Genomic DNA, 24,595 nt, shown 5'->3' on the forward strand with positions numbered 1-24,595 from the left:
CTCAACTCTAATAATAGGGGGTATTGCCCATATTTATTCTGCGCTTAATTTCCTCTCGAGTATCATTTATATTTGTTACTGTGTACTATTACATATATTGCTTTAGTCGACCTGGTTGGCGAATTGCTATAGCGCTGGCCTTCTATGCCCAAGGTTGCGGGTTCGATCCCGGGCCAGGTCGATGACATTTAAGTGTGCTTAAATGCGACAGGCTCATGTCAGTAGATTTACTGGCATGTAAAAGAACTCCTGCGGGACAAAATTCCGGCACACCGGCGACGCTGATATAACCTCTGCAGTTGCGAGCGTTGTTAAATAAAACATAACATTAACATTATTTCGCGTTATGCAAACAAAATGCGTAGGATATCTTTCTTATTTGTTAATTGAATTAATCGTCAATACCAGAATGTAGTCTTTGTGTGAGTGTTTGCCTATGGTGGGTTACGTATAGTTGTAACTCAGGTATGTGAAGCCTTATCGGCATATTAGTAGGTAATGCATTTGTATTGATGAGTGTTCTACTTTATACAGTTAGCACACACAGATATCTTTTTACAAACTCTAAATTTAATCGTAAACAATATATCTTCGTACGCCATTTCACTGCAGCATGAAAACAAGAGACAAGGGACTCAAACCCAGTGCAGGTGTTGCAGACCTGACAGTAATGGGCAGTAATCAGCTTTGTGTTGCCCTCTAAGCATCTAACCAGCCGTGCACTAATTCGGATTTGTGTACAAATGTTTGACAGTTGGTCACTACCCTTATCTCAAGGCGGGGGGTAAATCCCTGGCGGTTACCCTTGGTTGTCATGTTCGACCACCTGGAAGATTAAACCATGCCCTGGTTTTTTTTACAAATACTGTATATATACTAGATATTTTGTGAAGGAGGGTGCTTTTCGGAACCGATGTACATATATATATGAACTGGTAATGGAAATTACGGGAAAACGGCTGAACGGATTTTAATGAGTGACCCCTCATTTTCATGCCTGGCATCCAAAGTTTTTCGGAAAAGTAGTAGTTTTCAGTGAAATGTCAATTTTCCTACATCATTTTCCTTTTTTCCAAAATCCATCTGTTGTCAGTTTTGAGAACTAATTTTATTGAATCACGGCCGACTTGATTAAATTTCAGAACAAAACACACACTACAATAAACAATAGGCTATTACACGAAGGCCATGACCTGCAGATTGCCGACATATTTAGAGCTCAATTCAATTTGTTATTAAAAACTGATTCTGCAGTGTATAATTTTCTGAGAACAGCTGTGTATTGGATATTCAAATCTACGAAACTTGAGGTGGTTTGATGACATTATTACCATTAGAAATTAAATATTATTATAGTTAATATCATGATGCATCTATTTTTCATTAATTGTACATAATATTGGTGCTATATTGATGACATGAAAGTGAAACGTTTTGTGGTTATGTAAGTAAATGTATATTTTAATATTTTAATTTAGATCTTCATTTTTATAATTTACTGAGTGGCTGCTATATATAACTACAAAACTTAAGTAAGATAATAATATTGTTATTAAAAATCAAATATTTTTATACTTATTAACCCAGTGGGATTGGGTCTTTTTCATATACTTAATGGCGGTGTAGTGTAGATATTGATATGTGTCGAAATATTTGTGCCAGTGCTGAGAAATGGTTTAACACTCGAGAACGATCCATTGAATCTTGAGTGTGTTCTAGAGCGTCCGTCCTCGTGCCATGCTGGTGATGTCCACGTGCAACTTGATACAGTTTCCAGCACAGCAGCTGGGGACCTCCCTCCAACTCCCCTTTTGTGTTCAAGGAGGAACAGTATGTCGATCACTGTTTTCGAGAAAAATAGGACGGCATATGGTTTCATAACTCTTCCTGTGCCGCCGCTTCCCTTTGTGATGACATTCTGCACGCGCAGATATTATCATCACATTCGTAAACATCGTCTCTAATCTTTCGTCGCCATTTACAATCCATTATCTGCCACGCCTGCGTTTTGTTTTGAGATCATTATCGCAACTTTCGTCAACATCGTCATTGTTGTCACAGTCGTACTCATTGTCATCATAATCTAGGATTAGATTCATGGCCGAGAAGCATCGCTTCAAATCGTGTTATGTCCAAGGAACAATTTTTTACAGGAATTGCGAAAAACTGAGTTACTCGTAAACCGGACAAGGTTTTTTATACTACACACAACCACTTTTTTCACGTTTACAAATATGGCCACTTGAAACGATCAGACTTCACAGCGTGAAAGATAAAGTAAGAAAAATTATCAAATTCAATTTCGTCCACCAGTGGACTTAGTAGGTTTGGAAGTAAATCCCGAAAAGACAAAGTATATGATTATGTCTCGTGACGAGAATATTGTACGAAATGGAAATATAAAAATTGGAAATTTATCTTTTGAAGAGGTGGAGAAGTTCAAATATCTGGGAGCAACAGTAACAAATATAAATGATACTCGGGAGGAAATTAAACACAGAATAAATATGGGAAATGCCTGTTATTATTCGGTTGAGAAACTTTTATCATCCAGTCTGCTGTCGAAAAATCTGAAAGAATTTATAAAACACTTATATTACCGGCTGTTCTGTATGGTTGTGAAACTTGGACTCCCACTGTGAGAGAGGAACAGAGATTAAGGGTGTTTGAGAATAAGGTCCTTAGGAAAATATTTGGGGCTAAGAGGGATGAAGTTACAGGAGAATGGAGAAAGTTACACAACACAGAACTGCACGGATTGTATTCTTCACGTGACATAATTAGGAACATTATATCCAGACGTTTGAGATGGGCAGGTCATGTAGCACGTATGGGCGAATCCAGAAATGCATATAGAGTGTTAGTTGGGAGACCGGAGGGAAAAAGACCTTTAGGGAGGCCGAGACGTAGATGGGAAGATAATATTAAAATGGATTTGAGGGAGGTGGGATATGATGATAGAGACTGGATTAATCTTGCTCAGGATAGGGACCTATGGCGGTGAGGGCGGCAATGAACCTGCGGGTTCCTTAAAAGCCAGTAAGTAAGTGGACTTAATACGTTTTGAAATGATGTTACTCGTCTGTTCGATTTGAGGAGAGAGTCTCCTCGTTTTTTCTATCCAAGTCAGTTTTTCGAAGGTTTCACAACAAAGAAGGTCGAAGTTTGATCACGAAGGTTATCGAATATTTATTCCTACTGTTTCTGTTCCATAATAATGAAAAGTGTAAACAAAGGTTGTAAGTGCACAAAACAGAATTTTTCAGGAGAGGCATTTTCTCCTTTCAAATCATATATTACTGGTGACAACTGCTATTGGAAACATTAAGTATGGCCTACTTCCACTTTGAATTTCAACATATCGATAAACAGCAACCATGTCAAAATATTCAATTTTACAGGAAAGCGAAATAGTAATATGCGTTACAAGAGCGGTATGTTGAAGTTTTCATGTTCGAGGAAAAGTTCGAAAAAGCGAAAGGTAGTTGAGCTTTTTTTAATTTCCGACAATTGAAAGAAAACATACCGCTCTTGTATCGTACATTATTTTGTGCGAAGATCGTTTATTACATACCTGAAAGAGGAATTTCTAATTAGTTGCAATGAAATCTCCATCTTGGTTTCTGTTCAGTGACGGCAAATTTGCAAAACAAAAGGTTCTACACCATCGATATGGCTTCTGTAGTTAAATTTGAATCTCTTGTTGTAAAGTTTGTATCCATGCCTGGACATAGGATGTATTTGCAGAAGGTTCGAAAAGAGTTATTTTATAGGGATAAAGTGAAATCTCATTTTGTTTATTTTTTTACATATGGGGTTGCTGTTCTACAGTTATCGGGCGTCACACATATAATCTGTTTTGACATCCACTTACATGGCTCTTCCAATCTTTGTTGTTTATACTCTTCAATTATTGCCCCATTTAATATGTAATATCTCAGACAACAATAAAGATAAGTGAATAACATTTTCAGGGCATATTCTCACATTATACATGAATAATTCTGTAAGAGGAAATTGTCAAATTATTGCAAATTAAAGAATAAGTTAAAAGCAGACGTGCAGTTTTTCTTTCTGTTCATAAAAATGCAAAATAAAAATAAAACAAAAATTACAATTTCTAAAAATCATCAAACAGAATTGATTAGCAGTCTTTTAGTTTTTATTTCAGATAAGATTTGTGATTCTGTGATACTCCTGAGAGCAGATATATCATTTTCTTTTAATACTGCATTTTTTTAATTTTTTGTCTGTGACTAGCATAAAGGGCAAAAATAAAAATGTTGTATTTAAAAAGCTTCATACATTGATATGGAATTATTTTAGGGAAATAGAGGCTTTACTTAAAATAATATTAGAAAAGAGAGTTCCTGGAGGTCCTTCCTCTTAAAGATTTACCTTTTTAAACGAATTTAGGATGTCTTTGAAGAATAAACAGGTGAAAATGAGTCGATGTAACGGGCAATTCATACTTTCCTGATCGTATCCGGTAGTTCGTCATGGAGAAAAATAAAAAAGATAAGACATGTAAGCATGGGAGTCCTCGGGGGTGGTAAATTTTCCGTAGAACAGCATTCTGGAGACAATCGTGTGGGGTAACCGATCTGCCCCCCAAGTGTGTGCTTCCGCTCGTGCGCCACCAGGGCGATGCAGATTAGGCAACAGAACCGTGTTGGGTTTCAGGTACAGGGTTAACCGAAAGTACGTTCACCAAGCTAATTAAGTGTGCCCTCTACGAACATTTTAGATGGATACCGATACGACAAATCTTGGAGCAGGTAGACCGCTAAATTCTCTACCACAACCAGTAGATAATATTGAACATGTTTGTAGATGGGTCATACCATGTTAATTATTGATCTTGGATCTAAAAAATATTATTTTCCTAAAGTCTATTTCTGTATGTTAAAATATGCAACATAGTCCAGGAAACATGGATATATTTTATTTATTTACCAGAACTTTCTCAAATTAGAGGCTGCCATTAGATTAAACATACAAAACAAAAAAATAACAAATAGACGATGAAAGATAACAGAGTAAGAAAAATGACAAACAAGTAAACAAACAAACAATGGCAATTAACAGAATAAGAAAAGTTACAAAAAGTAAAGAACCAATGAAAGCTAATAAGAAAAATAAAAATGAAAATGATGCGTTAGTTTTTTCAACATACTGAATTAGAGTCCGTATAGGTGGTTCCGTAAATTTTGACTGACTCTCTAATTATGAGGAGGGCCAGTTCATTTAGAAAAGATTTCTGCAGTCCTAGGGTCTTACAGAATTGAGAAGAGAAGTTAGGTATCGTTCCTCTTGCTCCAAACATCAATCCTGTAACACTGATATCGTGAAGTTGATATTAACCTTTATAATACGGGATGATTGGAACGTAGATTGCTCGTTTCTCCTCAAATACATCATCAGGCTGTCCTTTATACGTTTCAAACCTGATGGTGGGGTCGATGATCATACCCTGAGACAGGGATTCGATAATGGCGATTATGTCAGTGCGTCTGTTACTACCATCGTTGGCAGTTCCATGAGTTCTTCCTAGACGGTGTATTTTAGTTTTCTAAGGGATTCGGCCAATTTAGTTCTAATTACATGGTGCCTGTGTATACACAATGATTCACCATAAGGGCAGGCTCCCAGGACATGTCCAAGGGTTTCTATCTCACTGAGGCATCGCCTGTAGTAGTTGTCCTGAGACCTACTGGGTATGGCTCTTACAGCACTTACGTTGGCAGTCATTTTGATTATATTATATTATATTATATTATATTATTATCATGTATTTCCTTTTTTATCCTCTGGTTTAGTGGAAAAGAAGGTCTCACGGCCTTAACTCTGCCAGAATAAATAAAACTATTATTATTATTATTATTATTATTATTATTATTATTATTATTATTATTATTATTATATAGCATGTGCATAAGATTTTCTGAAGAGAAGAAGAAACTAATTTTATGCTCAACCATGCCGAAATGTAGTAATTATACACCTGGTAGCAGCCCTTTAATGGACCTCATTAAAGTATACCTATTCATTAAAGTTCAGGTGTTCCACCAATCAGAATATACCATTGTAGCAATATGAAAGCGCAAGTATCGATTATTCTCGGATATGCAATCGAAAGACAACTAGCGCGAGATTAGAGAAAGTAATGTCTAATTCAATTTCAAGGTTATATCAAGATTAATGTTTATTTTACTCTCTAGATTATATCAAGGTAAATGTCGACATTTGTTTCTCGGAAAAAAATCAATACTTTCGCGTCTGTGCACATCTCACAATTTACGAGGTATTGCACAAGGTCATTTCCGCTCCCCAGTCAGATAAGAATAACATGAATACTTATGAATAATTTGAAGTTAGAAATATGGTCGAGCATAAAAAGTCGTATGAAACTTGACTATAATGGTAATTAAGACGCTCGTATGAAAATTATGAAACGAGCTTGCGCTCGTTTCATAAACATACTCGCGTCTTAATTACTACCATTATAGGCTCGTTGCATAATGTACTATTATAGAACGGACTTCTTTGACTCCGATGTAGTTGTCTGTTGTTTTTATTTATTATTGTATCTTCCCATTTTCGATTAAACTTATAATTTGTTGGTTGTGTGCGAAGACATATCTATCAGGTCACATCCAACTTCCTCAGGAGCAACTAATGAGTTACAATATTATTTTTTTTTATCTCTTCAACAACATTTGTCTTTACTAGCAGCGTTTATTTACAGGTTTTCTCTTACATCCGTGACATACAGGGCGTAAATGATATAAACTGTGAAAATTATATAGCCCGATAACGTAAACTTCGTTCCTCATATGTCGTAATGCGATGAGAGCATGTTAGTACCCCACAACATATTCCAACCCTTGCGTCTGATCAAACATGCTGTTTTCACTAATCCCTGTCTTGTAAAGAGGTATTTTTCGATACAATGAACTGGGGAGAGACAGAAACGTGTGGGCCCCACTTCTGTCACCTTGTGTTCCTGTCCGTTTCACTGAGCTATTGCGTCTCATCAACCCTGAAGGGATTCGTGCCGATTTGTCAGGAATGTAATGGGATACAGCCCTGCTTCCTACTGCCAAGACCATTCAGAACTCCACGTGAGATACAAACACAAAGCGTGGATTTATTTGCTCTTTTCGCTACATGGCCTTGTACATCTGTTCTGTGTGTTATTTGTGTTAAAAGATGCGTTCTCTGGCCTGCGACATGGCAGAGTGGTGCGAATCTAACGCATCTCGATTTAATCCCCAACGAAAAATTAGCCTCCATTTCGCCTTCCTTTCGGACCAAGCGTACGTGTGCCGTCTTGTTTAAGTCTTATTATCTTCATTTTGTACAGTGCTGAGCACATAAGAAGGATTTGATCTCAATTTACTACATTTACTACTCTTCAGTCTATTCATACTTAAGTTCTGCAATATTCGCACTAGAATATGCCATTAGGAAAGTTCAGGATAATAGACAAGGTTTGGAGTTGAATGGGTTACATCAGCTTCTTGTATAAGCGGATGACGTGAATATGCTAGGAGAAAATCCACAAACGATTAGGGAAAACACGGGAATTCTAGTTGAAGCAAGTAAAGCGATAGGGTTGCAAGTAAATCCAGAAAAAACTAAGTATATGATTATGAAATATAAAAATTGGAGATTTATCTTTCGAAGAGGTGGAAAAATTCAAATATCTTGGAGCTACAGTAACAAATATAAATGATACTCGGGAGGAAATTAAACGCAGAATAAATATGGGAAATGCATGTTATTATTCTGTTGAGAAGCTTTTGTCATCTAGTCTTCTGTCAAAAAATCTGAAAGTTAGAATTTATAAAACAGTTATATTACCGGTTGTTCTGTATGGTTGTGAAACTTGGACTCTCACTTTGAGAGAGGAACAGAGATTAAGGGTGTTTGAGAATAAGGTTCTTAGGAAAATATTTGGGGTTAAGAGGGATGAAGTTACATGAGAATGGAGAAAGCTACACAACGCAGAGCTGCACGCATTGTATTCTTCACTTGACATAATTAGGAACATAAAATCCAGACGTTTGAGATGGGCAGGGATGGATTTGAGGGAGGTGGGATATGATGGTAGAGACTGGATTAATCTTGCTCAGGATAGGGACCAATGGCGGGCTTATGTGAGGGCGGCAATGAACCTCCGGGTTCCTTAAAAGCCAGTAAGTAAGTTATGCAATATTTTATGGGGTAATTCCGTAGACGTGAATAGAATTCCTGTATCTCAGAAACGTATTATTAGACAGACTTTATAATTATTAATGTTTAAAGTTCATTTTAGAAACGTCAGAAATCTTACATAGGTAATATAATAACTTTGTTTAATTTTCAAAATGTACATAAAATTTGTCAAAATAACCGAGATACGACGATTTTCCCACTTAAATATTTCAAAGTGTGTTTACCTTTATAAAGGTGATATGAAAGTTATAACCAAATTAATAATGCATTTGCGTATACAAAAACATTCCCAAAATAATATACACTTATGAAAAAAAAATGATTTAACAATATTTTCACCGTTACAATTACACATATATAAAAACTAAATATAAACATTTACATAGAGATAATAAATTTTACAGGAGAAAAAGTTCGTCCAAAGGGCTGGACTCTGGAAGAGTACCCAAAACGCTCATTGCATTTCCGCGTTGAGTAGCAATACTTAAGCGTTGACGCAAATAAGTAGTGCAACGGCGATCACCAGTAATGGAGATCAAAATTTGGCCGATTTGAGATACCAAAACTTTAGCGTCATGATTCCAAGGACGAAGGTCTCCACAGCACATGGGACAAAGATATAATTGTCTAAAAGATGAGCATATTTATTGACTTTCTTCTTCACGGCTAATTCAGCAGCAGATGCTGCGCGTCTGGAGGTATTTGGTAAGTGAGATGGAGCTAGAGTGTCAACGCAAGTGGAGTCCCAAATTAAAGATTTTCCTCTAGACCATGGGATTAAGGTGAGACCATCGAGTCGTTTACCATCTGCGCGGCTAATACCTGGTGGTTCCAAAAGAGACGGGAGGCCACAAGAAGTCAGAGATCTTTTAATGATATCTGACATTAATTCTAATAAAACAAAATGAATTTAAATTATTTAAATATAAAGGTTTTTATGTGATACTCTTTACACTACATAAATAATGCATCTATCTTCTTTGTTGAAGATATCTGTGCGACTAAACTTTTTTCTAAGACTGTACGTGTACGTCTGTCTACTGCCATTTGGTTTAGCTTCGTTTGGTTTGGTTTATTTTGATTTGTAACAAATTACCTATTAAGTTCGGAAGTTCCAGAAAATTAACGGTGAGGAGCCTCTGTGTTGACTTCGCATTCCTGTTCATAGTAGTTGGAAATTCGTTTATAGTGTGCAAGTACAGCAATCTGTGTTTTATGCGGTTCTCATAGCTGTTGGTATTACGTTGTTACTTTTGTCTTATCAGCTAAATTTAACTCGTAACTCAATCCGTGGCCCAATTTTCATTATTATTCATGATATTCACGCAATCTTGTAATCTCTTGAAACAAATGTTTTGTAAGTGTCATTACTCTTTAGTAGAATTTATAGAAGAATGCCATTTGCATTTTAAATTAATACTACATCAAGATAGAGCCCATATCGCTCCAAGTCTGTGTTCAAGTTGTTTTCATTCCGCACCGAAGGAATTTCTTGAAGTGCATGCACCCACCTTACAAGTGCCGGTAGTAATTACAGAAATAAAGAACAAGTGCGTAATAAAACTAGACCCCTAAATGGTGATCAGTTTTGTGTTGATGACTGCATTACAATGGTCCGGTGCAGTGTGTGACGGATTGAACAGGTGTGTGCAGAAGCTTGCTTGCAGCAACAGTGGCACATGTTCTGTGAAAACGCGTTCTGCGAATGTTTACCATAACTGTTAATCTATCGGGTGTTGTGTCCTTGAAATGCAAAGAAAACGTTGTTCTTTGAATGGAGGAATGTAATTGAAATATAAAATGATACATTATGTCCCATCAAGACAGTGTAAGTTGTAAGGAAATTCTCTTCAAAATATGTGACTGATTCTCAGTCAATAAATTGGTATTAAATTGTAACAAAACTAACATAATTCAATTTAAATCCTGTCCAAATTCAACGTCACAAATTTCTAGTGCAATAATTAACAATAGATCCCTATTAGAAACAACAAGAACCAAATTTCTTGGCTTAAAAATCGATAATGTGTTAAATTGGAAAAATCATATTAAAGAAATTACCCCCAAACTAAATTCAGCTTGTTTTGCTATTGGATCTCTGCAAAAGATAGTAAGTATCAATACCTTAAAAACAATATACTTTGCATACTTCCACTCGGTAATGAGTTTTGAATAATAGTTTGGGGAAATTCCACAGATAGTAACAGTATATTTCTATTACAAAAAAGAGTAATTAGAATAATAGTAGGTGCCAAATCTGGGAATCGTGTAGGACTATTTAAAAAAAAAACTACAAATAATGCCCATGGCTTGTCAGTATATCTTTTCATTAATAATCTTCCTCGTATGTAATAGTGAAAACTTTGTAACTAATTGAACAGTTCATAGCATAAATACACGTCAAAAATGACTTTCATACTCCATCGGCAAGTCTATCGTGCTATCAAAAAGGAGTGCGTTATATGGCAGTGAAAATTTTTAATAACCTCCCTATCGATATAAAAAATGAAACTCAAAACCTAATTTCTCACGCCTTCTATTCTGTAAGTGAATTCATGACATTCAGTAACACTTCATGAAATTGATACTAAAACTTTGTGTTGTACTAGTAAACAATATTGTAAATGTCGTCTGTATATATTTCATCTAGACAGTGACTATAAATTAAGACTTTATAATAGTATTAAGTTTTTTGACTTGTTCCATATTCTAGCTGTAAGCAATGTATGAATACCATGAAATGCTAATAAATATAATATAATACAAAACCTTCTGAGTTTAACTTTTATTTTCGTTCTTGGATACACTTTTTTAACACTTAAATAATCACTGATGAACGTTATTGAACGATATTAATGTTATGAATTTTGATGGTAAAATACCTGATTGACTAGTTTCGAAGTTCTTTGTGTCATCCTCTGAATAAGGATGGCGCAAAACCACGTCGAAACTAATCAGTCAGGTAATTTACTATCAAAATTCATAACATGAACATAGTAAAGTATTATTACTTGTTCAGTGACGTTCACCAGTGATTATTATTTTTGTTCGAACGAGCAGTTTCCGAAAATTTGTTTCGTTTCCTTTAGTTAACAGCATAGCTATTTCATGGTCATGTTTCAAACTAGCCTCTCTCAGAACTTCATTCAAGCATCTGCTAGGTACAGTACTAGAGGAAGTCAACTTACTGTATTAATTAACAATTACATTTAAGATTTTTATGCAGTTATAAGTTTGGCCTGTCGAAAACTTCTGTTTTAATTGTATATATTTACGCACTGAATCAAAAGTAGTTCAAATTAACTTTACGAATTAAAAAATTATAAGTTATGTTGTGCGTGCTGGTCGTACATTGCTCTAGAAAGTTAAATATATTTTTTCAAACAACTCTTTCAAATGCGAGGCGTGTGCATAAAATAAGATCGGATAGATATAGCAGTCCTTTCCTTCTGGTGACTGAATCAAATGAATCGGTAATGTAACTTGAAATTGCTATGAACGACGGCCTGAAGGTCAGTGCTCCGGGAAAAGGTGCTTCTTTCTGGACTTGGCCCACTCAGGTTCTGAGTCGGTGTCTGGTAGCAGTGGGCCATGAATGGGGAGCGAAGGGAAGCGAACTGCCAGCTGGAAGGAAGAGGGCCGAAGCAGATATCCGCAGACCGTATGGCACACACATCACCTGGCCGGTCCGCAAACCGTATCGACAGCTACTGGCCCTCCACCCTTCCTCCGCCGGTATCTCTGGGGTTCGATACTCCGAATTCTTGTCGTCCAATTCCGAAGGATAAGATAGAGAGTGGAATTGGTTGGTGATATTATCTGAACTACTTGCGTCAAAATACTCCGCTTCTCAGCTTGTGGTCTCTTCCCTCTATTCCGCTTCTACCTTTCGGAGACAAACCGACGACAAAGACGCGGTGGTGGAACTAGAATGGCAGATTATCACTCACAATATCCGTCAGTATTAGTTGTGATACTCGATATTTTTCATTTATGAAAACGGGATAGTCTCAAAATCAAACATTTTAAATATTAACTTCTTTTGCTGCAATTTCAGAATAAATTCCTGAGCATTCCATAACACTCTGTTAACTGAAACATACGATACGTAAAATTCCAAGAACAAAAGTCGGATCGTTGCGATATGTAGATGGATTGGCTGATTGGATTGTTGGCCGGCTTGATTGGATTCTTAAGTCGATCGATCGGTTTGATGGCTGAGTGATTGGATTGTTGGGTCCATTTTATTGTTGGTTGGGTCGGTTGGATTAATTGATGTAGTATTGTGTTTGTTGATTGAAGTGTTGGGTTGGTTGAATGTTGGATGTAACTTATTGTTGATTGTGATGACTGGATTGTTGCATGGGTTGGATAGCGTTGTTGGTTGTTTGTTGGATTGTTGAGTGGAGCGGTTGGTTTGATTGAGTGGGTTGGTTGTATTGTTGGGTTCATTTGATTGTTGGATAGATCTGTTAGATTTTTTATTTATTGTGTGTGTTGGTCGATTGAATTGTTTGGTTGGTTGGATGTTGTGAATTATTGAGTGTGTTGGCTGACTGGTTTGTTGGATCGGTTGGTTTGATTGTTAGATTATTGAGTGGCTCTGTTGGTTTGATTATTGAGTGGGTTGGTTTTATTACTGGGTCCATTTGAGTGTCGGATAAGTCTGTTAGATTTTTTATTCAGCGTGTGGCTTGGTTGATTGAATTGTTCGGTTTGGTGGATGTATTGCTGAGTGTCTTGGTAATATCTAAATATACAAAATTGCAAAAGAAATGTAAAACCTGTTGATGCCATAAGTCGAAATGTTTGTTTGAATTATTTATAGTGTAGTGGTAAAACAATTTTCATACTCATACATGATAAGTATTTATGATTGAAAATTAAAAAAATATATAGGCTACATTACCTTAGTATTTGATTTATCGGAACCAAACCCCAATATGAATTGAAAAATAAAATAAAAGAATTGTAAAAAAAAAAACACTTACCTAATGAACTTGAGTTTTCAGAGAGTGGGCCGCGAGTCCCAGACTTTGAAGGGAATTCAGATATTAAAAAATGACTTTTATATTGTCAGCTGTTTCTAAATTCTCACCATCCTAGCTCTACAGCCCTTTTGGTTTAGCCTCAGCATCCCTGATGACAGACCACCATTTTTCTCGGTAAAAAACCTTATTTCTCCGTCTTTCACTCCCAGTTGTCTCAAGTCTTCTTTCACGTCGTCAGTCCATCTAAGCCTAAATCTCCCTCTCCTTCTACAACCTCTAATTTTTCTTCCACAATTATTTTATCCATTCTTTGTTCATGTTCAATCCATTTTAACTTTATATATGCTACATTATCTGGTGCTTTATACTTATTTCTAATTTCATTACTTGTTCTGATTCTCCAAGAGTCATTTTCGTATTATTTGTTTAATCAACTGTCTGAAGGCAGGTCTGAACCTCACAAGTGGCACCAATAAGGCACCACTCATGAGGCAACTAAGCCAGGAAATAATGGGGTAGGGTGGCCAATTCCTTTCCTCCTCAGAAGATATAATGAACTTTAATCTTTTCCTTATGTATTTGTATGTATTTGACCCTTTTATGCGTGTGGGCTCATTATAAGAATACGTATTTGTGAATTAGCGTATTATTCTGTTCTGCTCCCCCCCCCCCGAGGATATCTTCTCTCTCTGCCTAAGGATCTCAGTTACATGAGAACATGAAAGGTCAAGAAGCAATAGTTATTTACTAGTTATAGTTACAAATACAACAAAACAAAAGTTCCTTTTACTACTCATTTTCATTCAAATATCAATAGGGTATATTGGGCCATAAATTCTTCTAAGTATTTTTCTCTCCCAAGTCATAAGAAGCTTTTCTGACTTAACTGTCAAGGTCCACGCTTTTGATCCATATAGATCAATAATAAGTTTTATGCAAGCGCACTTTCAAAATTTGTGATAAATACCATTTCTCATAATATGGGGCGAATACTCTGTAGAATTTATTTCCTAGATTAATTTTATTCTTTTTCCGTGTGTTCTGTTACCATGGAGCCCAGATACTTGAAACTTTTAACTCTTTCATATCGTACTCCTGCTTCGATGTTCATCTTTTCTGTTGACCAGCTGTTTCTAAATTTAACATAAAACGTCAGCGTTCTGTACGGTGACATAGTTATAATGGTCGTGGCGTTAAACGAGATGGAGCAGAGTGGTTAATGTACTGCATTCTCGTAACCACCTCGCCGACTCTGGTGTGATGGCGTGCGCTTTAATTGTTAAAGCTGACCTCCCATATAACGGATGTGCCGGTCGCGTATGTGAGCTTCCCCAGCCGTTAGAGCGCCTGCCAGGACAGACGCCGACTGGAACCGATCGTGTTTAAGTTTGAAGGAGACAAAAGTATCTTTAGCGTTTTAGCTACACAGTTAGCTAAGTCACGTCTCATTTTAATGTACAACTGCGGCACGATGTATTGTAACTAATGCGTGCTATCAGAATGGTAGTTTCAGGTATCTCGTTTTCAAAAGTTTCGAGAAAACTTGGTTTGTTTGGTAAATTTTTCTATAAACATTATGTAAAAACTACAGTGATTTGTTACAGATTATTATTATTATTATTATTATTATTATTATTATTATTATTATTGTAGCTCAGTTGGTAGAGCAGCTGGCTACGGACTGGAGAGTCCGGGGTTCGATCCCAGGTGGTGACAGGATTTTTTCTCGTTACCAAACTTTCAGAACGGCCCCGAGGTTCACTCAGCCTCCTATAAAAATTGAGTACCGGGTCTTACCCGGGGGTAAAAGGCGGTCAGAGCGTGGTGCCGACCACACCACCTCATTCTAGTGCCGAGGTCATGGAAAGCATGGGGCTCTACCTCCATGCCTCCCAAGTGCCTTCATGGCATGTTACGGGGATACCTTTACCTTTATTATTATTATTATTATTATTATTATTATTATTATTATTGTTATTATTATTATTATTATTATTATTATTATTATTATTATTAATGGTAAAAAAAATTCAAGTAGACCTATTTGGGGTCAATTTTAGAAGCTGATGGGGTCCACCGTTATGGAGTAACGGTTAGCATGCCTGACCGGGTTAAAATCCTGGTTGAGACAAGTTACCTCGTTGAGTTTTTCCCGGGGTTTTTCTCAACCGATTAAGAGCAAATGTTGGGTAACTTTCAGCGCTGGACCCTGGAATCATTTCTTTGACGTTATCACCATCTCATTCAGACGCTAGATAGCCATAGCTGTTGATAAAGCGTCGTGAAATAACCAATTAAAAATGGCTGATGGGAAGAGTGTACCTGAAATTGAAAAAAAAAAAAATAATAATAATAAGTGAAGGAAGGAGTATAATGTGCATATTGAACTCAGTTCTTTGAAGTAGGAACATTTTAAATAAAACAAAAACCCTCATTTATAAGCCATATCGGGACGAAGTGTTGAGTTATTTTATACGAGACAGAGTCTTGGACATTACACAAAATACACGAAAACAAATTATTGGCTACTGAAATGGACTTCAGACGGACAGCAGCGAGAAAATCAAGAAGGAAAAAAATTGAAAATCAAATAATTCGAGAAATTATTGTTTAGTCAACTGTCCGAAGACAGGTCTGAACCTCACAAGTGATACCAAAAAGGCATTATTTATGGGGCAACTAGGCCAGAAGATAATGGAATAGGGTGGCCAGTTCCTTTCCCCCGCCATTGCATATATCGCCGACTAACTATATTTACACTAGTCAGACTTCAGATGCATACAAATGGGTGTAAAAAGGATTTTATTGAAGTAAATGAAAAAAGAAGAGGATAAAAAATGGAAGAATACCGAAGATGACGCTGGCGTGGACTGCAGATGGAATGAGAAGAAGAGGAAAACCAAGTGAACAGTGGATGGATGGCGTCAGAAATATAGTTTGACTATAGTTGTATGGGGTGGAGTCTGTGCCGGAGTGTACTGCGGGCAGCATCAGCTCGAGGCCGCTAAGGGGTAAAATGCTCGTGGTAGAGAGTTCAGATAGAACCACAGTATAGAGAACATACAGTAAGGACACCTAAGCCATTTCGTGGGAACAAATTCTGAGTGCGCATGTCACGAAACCGGGTGTATTATCTGGAACCTCCACCAGATGGATCTCCATCTACGACAGGCTGGCATAATTTAATATTAACTGAAAACATTCATTACTCATCTTTTAACAATTTTAAAGACATGAGGCAAAGGAATGGAAATATAACCATAATAATAATTACTTCCGTATGCAATCATCATGAAAATATTCAGTAATTGACGCTAACGTTCAGGTCACTGTTTGAGGCTTATGTTGGTAAAATTGATCCAAGTACAACATAATACATCATGGCGTCCGTTGCGGTGAAGTGCGAACATGAACGTCAACAATGGATATAAGTATTTTGACTTCCCAGCGACATAATATTAATGATAGATAATATACATACAAGATTATTCGTATTACTGACCAATAAAATAAATTTTAAATAAATATTTTACTAATATTTTGATAGTGGTTTGATACTGGCGACATAGTTGGATTCATTGAGAACTGGACTTTACTGAGCTTGAATTTAGTACCAACAACATCAAAGGAGCCGACAAGAATTGTCCCTACTGATTCTTCTTATACTGTGATAGAACTCCCTCTCTGCGATTGGTAGCTTCGTTCAACAAATGCCTCCCCCCAAAGCTGTCATTGGCCCTAGCCCTCTCACATACCACTTGTGCAGAGGTCTTATTTCATCTTTCTACTCTAAATATTCCTAGAACGGACCATAGAAGAAATGTCACTGAAGAAGATGTTTTGGATAAACATTTGTGGTGTACCAAAACTTCTTCTGGTGAAGGATAAAAAATTCTAATTTATTATTATTATTATTATTATTATTATTATTATTATTACTAGCCGTACCCGTGCGCTCCTCTGCACCCGTTAGAAATAAATATAAAGTAATTACATAATTAAAATAGGACATTTGATCCAGGGAACATTCGTGTTTGATATAAGGGTAAATCGTTTATTATGTTACTTAATTTAAATTGTATTTGCATAATTAAAATGCGATCATTTTGATCCAGAGACCACTCATTTGGTCATAAAAATTATTTTAGGAAATACAGGAAACGAATGTACAGAATACCCTATCAAGTTTTCTGTGCATAAGAAGCTATTTTAATCTTACCTGTCCTCGATTCACTCAGAAGTTACTGTAATAACATTATAGCATTATATCCATCTAGATAAACTACACTTTCCAATGGTGAATTAATAATTAATTATACAAATCGGTTAATTTAGCTTCCGATATTACTTCATACAAACTCAGAAACATTATCTGTAGGCTGTCTTTCATAGCTTTCGATTGTTGCTGTCCAAGGCCCCTTATAGACGAAGTCATTTGTTTTTTAATTCATTACACGGCCTTAAATGGCAGTTATTCTAATTTTAAAACTCATTTATCTCATTAAATATCAGTCCTATCAAAGTTTTCAAGGAATAAAACTTATCGGAAATTATTTTTAAAGGAACTTTTGTTATGTAACATTTTTCACAAAAATCAATAATAAGCGAGATATTTCGATTTATTTAATTATAACCCCCCTTTTAAATAATGTATTTTGAATTCCATATAGCCTAAAATCTAAGTTACAACGAACTTAATTTATATTCCAATTTTCATCGAAATCCGTTCAGCCATTATCGCGTGAAAAGGTAACAAACATACAGACAGACAGACAGACAGACATACAAACAAAAATTTCAAAAAAGCGATTTTCGGTTTCAGGGTGATTAATTATATATGTTAGGACCAATTATTTTTGGAAAATCGAAAATTACCAGAAAAATTTCGGCTACAGATTTATTATTAGTATAAATTATTATTATTATTATTATTATTATTATTATTATTATTATTATTATTATTATCATTATCATCATCATCTTGTTATGCTCGGTATGTCAATATAATCCACTATATGATGAGGATATGTGTGAAACAAAACAACTCAAATGTAGATCTAGCACTGTCATTTCTCGGATACTGTAATGTTGAATTGCCTCGTGTTTCTGCAGAGTACTTGTGGGAATGGAGTAGTACTAGTGAGTTCATGTAAATATAATTCAGCAAGAAATGGGACAAGTAACTGGAGTACGGGATTTCGGAGGATCGGTTTCCGTCCTTGCACGTCACGGTGAACTCGGAAAGATATTTTGCGTGCATTCATATTCACGTCGTCTTGGCCATTACGTAAGAAACATCCATTGTTGATTACCCATCTGTGGTGGACGCTTGTCATTGTGCCTGTCGGTATTAAATATGTAGGTCTCGGGGTGTTATTAACATACCGAGCACGCAAAAGCCGGGTAGGGCCTGCCCTGACGTTGAAATCCAGTTGTTATAAAAGACACAATCTTGTCATTTTTATATAACTTTTTCTTCATAGTGGTATTTCGAGGTACGAATTAGCGGACCACGCTTCGATTCCCAGCAAACAAATGGAGATTTCGCTCTCTCTCTTTCTCCCTCTTCCTCTCTCTCTCTCTCTCTCTCTCTCCCCCCCCGTCATGCCGACCTCCTGATCAGGGAGTTCCGTATCTTTACTCGTGAATACGTCTATTAGTTCGGTCCAGCACTAGGATGCCATTCCAGGAAGTCGACCGACACATTTTCAGGCCAGTTTTGTCGCGCCTATAATTTCTAAACTACACGACATATTCCGATGAAGTAAACGGCGATCGAAAGACGAAGGATCAATATATCCAATGTGACCTTGAATTGAAGTAGGTGACGTCATCTAGCGATACGAGGAGGGGGAATTTGTACTGTAGTCCCGTCGCTCTTATTTCCGGCAGCCAATCACGTTGTAGGTCGGCTACATTTAAAAGTGTGCGTCTTGTGATTCGCTGATGATGACGTTATGCATTTCCTAAGGCTCGATAAATATTTAATATAATTGCCCGATATTTTGGCTCTTTCGTTGGCGTTCGCAGAAAGCACACGAGGACGTTATTTGCCGCTCAATTATTTGCTGAATTACAGTGCGTTTGATTTATTATCATAGGAGCTACGACATGATAATGTTTAACGGTGCGGCAAATAGATTCCTCGTCTGATAGCTCGGCAACGAACGAATAAAAATGGCGAACGATACCACCTACCCAGACTTTATAGAGCCTTCACTTCCTAAGGCGTAAGCAAAGAGGAGGAGTCATAACAGCGTCGCGACTATAATTGGCGCGGCAGCCGAGACAGTGTAAGTCGAGAATGCGAAGCGATAGAACATTCGCAGTGTTGTCAAACAATTTGTAATCTCAATTGAGCAACAATCAGTAATAAACAAGTTGAATTAATCAGTGAAGCTGGCGTATAAGCAAACGATAGAGCGTGATGGTTACTATAGCAACCGACATGTTTACTCTCAATGCATACAAGATGGCTACTAGCAAGAGTCCCATCACAGCGAAGTATACCGGGTTTTTAGGGTATCTGAAAAGAAGAGATTTTATTGTCATGTCTGATGTTTACCCTAACAGCATTTCTGTCAGTGACGTATTTACGCATAAAAATTGCGGTTCTCTCTCCAATACAGCCTACCCCGATTTATTTCAACGTAAAACGCTTATATGCGCTTGATATTGGTGAAATTTGTTACATTTTCTGTTAATACGGTGACACTATTAATTGCAGTAGGCCTTGAATGACTTAAATTATTGTGTTTAAAACAATGTAGGCTGGTTTGAAATCCAGTCGGCCGTGATAAAACAGGAAAGGGAAACAAATGAATGTGACATAATGAATTCCTTTTTAACGTAAATTTAAAAGCTTAACGAAATATTCAACATAGTTTTAATTTGATTAAGATTCTTTTTTCATACGCAATTGGAGATAAACTGGGGAAGTATAAAGACAGAAATACTTTATTTCATATAGTCTAATTAAAAAAAAAAAAAACTTGACTATGATATTAATTTGCAAATTAATCCAATTCTCTGTAATTTCATAGGTAGGCCTATTATTTATTTATTATTCGTTAGTTCAGTAATTCTCAACCTGGGGGAGGGGAGATTTCAACCGCGAAAAAATAATAGTAATATTATTTTTAACAGTATTAATTTGTAAAAGCTGTTATATGGAAATTTAAACATGTATTTTGCGTTAAATTGTTTTCTTCTTAATTTGACAGCGGTACCAAATTTCACTATACAGTATTTTACATTCTCCTCTCCACTTACGCGAATGGACCTCACTAAATCAATATGAGGAAAAGAGGGACCTCATCATGAAAACAGTTGAGAAATACTGTATTAGTTCATCACAATTTAAAACTCATTGCCGTCATATTTATGTGTGAATCGTTTCAACTGTCACTTGTCTCTAGGCTAGTCCTCGTGCAATGAGGAAGCAATTATGAAGTACCTAATTAAAGAGAAGGCTCTATCTTGTTACAGTTAAAAGAGCATGAAGCATAAAGACGGAAATTAAATGAAATATCGAAATTTTATTTGATTTTATTTCAAATCTCAAACATCCTTACGCCACCGGCGTAGCTCAGTTGACTGAGGCTTTTGCCTGCCGATCATCCGAAGTTGTTCTCGAATGTGGGTTCGATTCCCGCTTGAGCTGATTACGTGGTTAGGTTTTTTCCGAGGTTTTCCCCAACCGTAAGGCGAATTTCAGGTAATAAATCTGTGACGAATCCTTGGCCAATACCATCACGCTATCACGAATCCCATCGACGTAGTTGATACAGCGTCGTTAATTAACCAAGTAAAAAAATCTTAAAATCCCAACCATGCTCACAATAACAATCACAAAGAGCATAAACATTTCACGGAATTATACTTACTTACTTACTTACTGGCTTTTAAGGAACCCGGAGGTTCATTGCCGCTCTCACATAAGCCCGCCATTGGTCCCTATCCTGAGCAAGATTAATCCATTCTCTATCATTATATCCCACCTCCCTCAAATCCATTTTAATATTATCTTCCCCTCTACGTCTCTGCCTCCCTAAAGGTCTTTTTCCCTCCGGCCTCCCAACTAACACACTATATGCATTTCTGGATTCGCCCATACGTGCTACATGCCCTGCCCATCTCAAACGTCTGGATTTAATGTTCCTAATTACGTCAGGTGAAGAATACAATGCGTGCAGTTCTGTGTTTTTCTCCATTCTCCTGTAACTTCATCCCTCTAAGCCCCAAATGTTTTCCTAAGCACCTTACTCTCAAACACCCTTAACCTATGTTCCTCTCTCAAAATGAGAGTCCAAGTTTCACAACCATAAAGAACAAGCGGTAATATAACTGTTTTATAAATTCTAACTTTCAGATTTTTTGACAGCAGACTGGATGATAAAAGCTTTTCAACCGAATAACAGGCATTTCCCATATTTATTCTGTGTTTAATTTCCTCCCGAGTATCATTTATATTTGTTACTGTTGCTCCAAGATATTTGAACTTCTCCATCTCTTCAAAAGATAAATTTCGAGACATAATCATATACCACGGAATTATAGAGATTCGATTAATATCCTATGACTTTTATAATAGGTTACTTAACGACGCTAATAGTGATATATTTTGGTGAAATTAATCTAAAGATTTGTCTTGGCGTTACCTAACATTCGCTTTAAAGTTACGGAATGTATTGAAGAAAAAAAAACGGTTATCAGCCAATGTACTTGAACTTTTGCCCGGTCACTGTACTAACCACGGTAGGCGGAATGTGTTAAAGGCTTCTTCAATTCTTGCAAGTTATTGTTGATATTTATATTTTTCATCGGTGATAATATTGCATTAAACGTGTACTGCTGAATATTAATTAGGTAAGCTTAGTCGCCATTTCTTGCTGAGGCTTGTTCTGGAACGCGGTGTAAGAATATAGACGTTTACAAGGCCCCCTCCCCGCTGCCATGGCGTGTCGATGTATTGATGACACGGGCCCGGTATTGTGTCAACTAGAACACGGCAGCGGGGCAGAGGTCTGTACCCCACTTCCTTCCGGTGGGTGGTCTTCTGCAACCTCTTGGGAGACCGGCTTTTGTGCTCTACTGACTGATATCTGTCCCAGCCAACCGATGATGTCATGCCAAAAAACATATGTATCTTTTGTTCAGAAGAACACACCGGATCACGTATACTATATGAAAGTTCTCTGTGATCTTTAGCTGAAATGTTGTTGTTTATTGTGCTGTTTCGGTACAGAAGTACGTTTATTTTACAATTATTTATCAGTAACTTTGAAACTTTTAATTTCAATGATTAATTGAGGGGTTTGCCGGAAGAAAGGCGGATAGACCTCTACGCCCTTCTTCGGGAAAACGGTTTAAAATGTAGTGAATAATTATAGTAGCGAAATTTTGTTTTGATTGTCTTGTACATACCTGCAGGACAGGGCTGCGTGCGTGCGTGCGTGATTTGGTCAGTCAGTCTACAAGTAGAGCTAGTGCTGAGCGTTACCGCATACTGCACTGTGTGTGTTTTCTCTTGGTAGAGACTAAGCAAATATATATAGTTCAATTTAGTCAGTCAAGTTGTTTCCTTTGACTGCTTTTTATGTTCATTATTGTCCTTGCTTAAAGAGTAAACAAACTTACGAAACATATTTTATGTTCTATAAAGAGATTTGTTACAATATTCAGATTTTTGGGCTTATTGTTATCAGGATTATACAAAGAATAAATTTTATTTATTTATGTTCACACAAAATGGAGATTTTCTTTTTCTTTTATATTCAGAGATTTTGCTTTGCGTACTTAATGTCTACTCAGTATATCTGAAATAATGTAAATTACTTTAGAAGTAGATAATAAATGTCATAAAATCTACCTTTGTTTCTATTCCGTGTGAAATTTAAATCTGAAATCTACATTAAATCCCCTAAGCAAATCATTATATGGATAAAGGGCGTATAGACCGAAGTTTTATATGGTACAAATAGAAGGAAATTTAATAATATAAATTGCCTAAATGCTACAAAACATTTATACTCGCTAAGATTTTTAATTTAATGTATAATTTTGTTCACTATCTGTATAACATTTTATTCAGGTGCGTTTTAAAATCATAGATTGCCTGTATCTCAATTCACCATATTGACGTACACGCCCTTTTTCCGGCAAAACCCCTCAAATTGTACATGCGACTCTTTCATATTTGGGATATTAGTAAGGCTAGTCAATGTCAACTGCTGTGGAGTAACGGTTAGCTTTCTTGACCGTGAAACGAGCGGGTCCTGGTTAAAATCCTCGTTGGGACAAGTTACCTGGTTGGGGTTTTTTTCTGAGGTTTTTCTTCAACCACTCGAAACAGAATTTCTGGGTAACTTTCGACGTTGAACCTCGGACTCATTTCGTCTTCATTAGCATAGTTTACAGGTTGACCAGGAGGACATGGCGGACGTGTTTCCGGGATCTGCCTATAGGCGGCATCTGTCTCGGGGAGCAGCACATACCCAGCGAAGCGGACTGCAAGCGACCGGGGTAGTGTAGCTCCCTCGGATAGATGGCGCCTTGGTGAGTCGTGGATTCCACTGCGACAATATGTTCTTCTGGTTAAGGATGCAGGAGATTCAGGTACATGAATTGCAAACGAATGCCATCGATCTGAGGAGGCCGCAGAATAACATCACAGGCAGGCGGAGGATCAGGTCTCCAGTCAGAACTGGATGCTGTGGCTGAATCGATACGATGGCACTATGCAGTGAGTCATGCGCTTGAAGAGCGATCCTGAATGGACTTCAACAATCATTCCAACATAAGGAAAAAGAAATAAAACAGAAAGGTTATATTAACATTTTAAAATGAAATAGGCTAAAATAGGCTTTAACGTCAACTTATGCATTTTTGGGCTCTATAAAATTAATACTATTACTTACTTACTGGCTTTTAAGGAACCCGGAGGTTCATTGCCGCCCTCACATAAGCCCGCCATTGGTCCCTATCCTGAGCAAGATTAATCCATTCTCTATCATCATATCCCACCTCCCTCAAATCCATTTTAATATTTTCTTCCCATCTACGTCTTGGCTTCCCTAAAGGTCTTTTTCCCTCCGGCTTCCCAACTAACACTCTATATGCATTTCTGGATTCGCCCATACGTGCTACATGCCCTGCCCATCTCAAACGTCTGGATTTAATGTTCCTAATTAGCCTATGTCAGGTGAAGAATACAATGCGTGCAGTTCTGTGTTTTTCTCCATTCTCCTGTAACTTCATCCCTCTTAGCCTCAAATATTTTCCTAAGCACCTTATTCTCAAACACACTTAACCATTAATTAATACTATTATTTAAAACAATCCATGAAATGTGTTCATACAGCTTAAAATGAGTCTATCTCTTC

The 24,595-nt window shown here is 36.8% G+C and overlaps 1 protein-coding gene across 3 annotated transcripts in view; it reads left to right on the forward strand.

Annotated features, from left to right (window-relative positions):
- The window catches only part of LOC138702070 (probetacellulin-like), an 860,296-nt gene that overhangs the window by 808,546 nt on the left and 27,155 nt on the right, over positions 1 to 24,595 (forward strand). The gene's annotated exons all lie outside the window — the stretch shown is intronic.

This window comes from Periplaneta americana, chromosome 6, assembly GCF_040183065.1.
Source record: "Periplaneta americana isolate PAMFEO1 chromosome 6, P.americana_PAMFEO1_priV1, whole genome shotgun sequence".
Lineage (NCBI taxonomy): Eukaryota > Metazoa > Arthropoda > Insecta > Blattodea > Blattidae > Periplaneta > Periplaneta americana.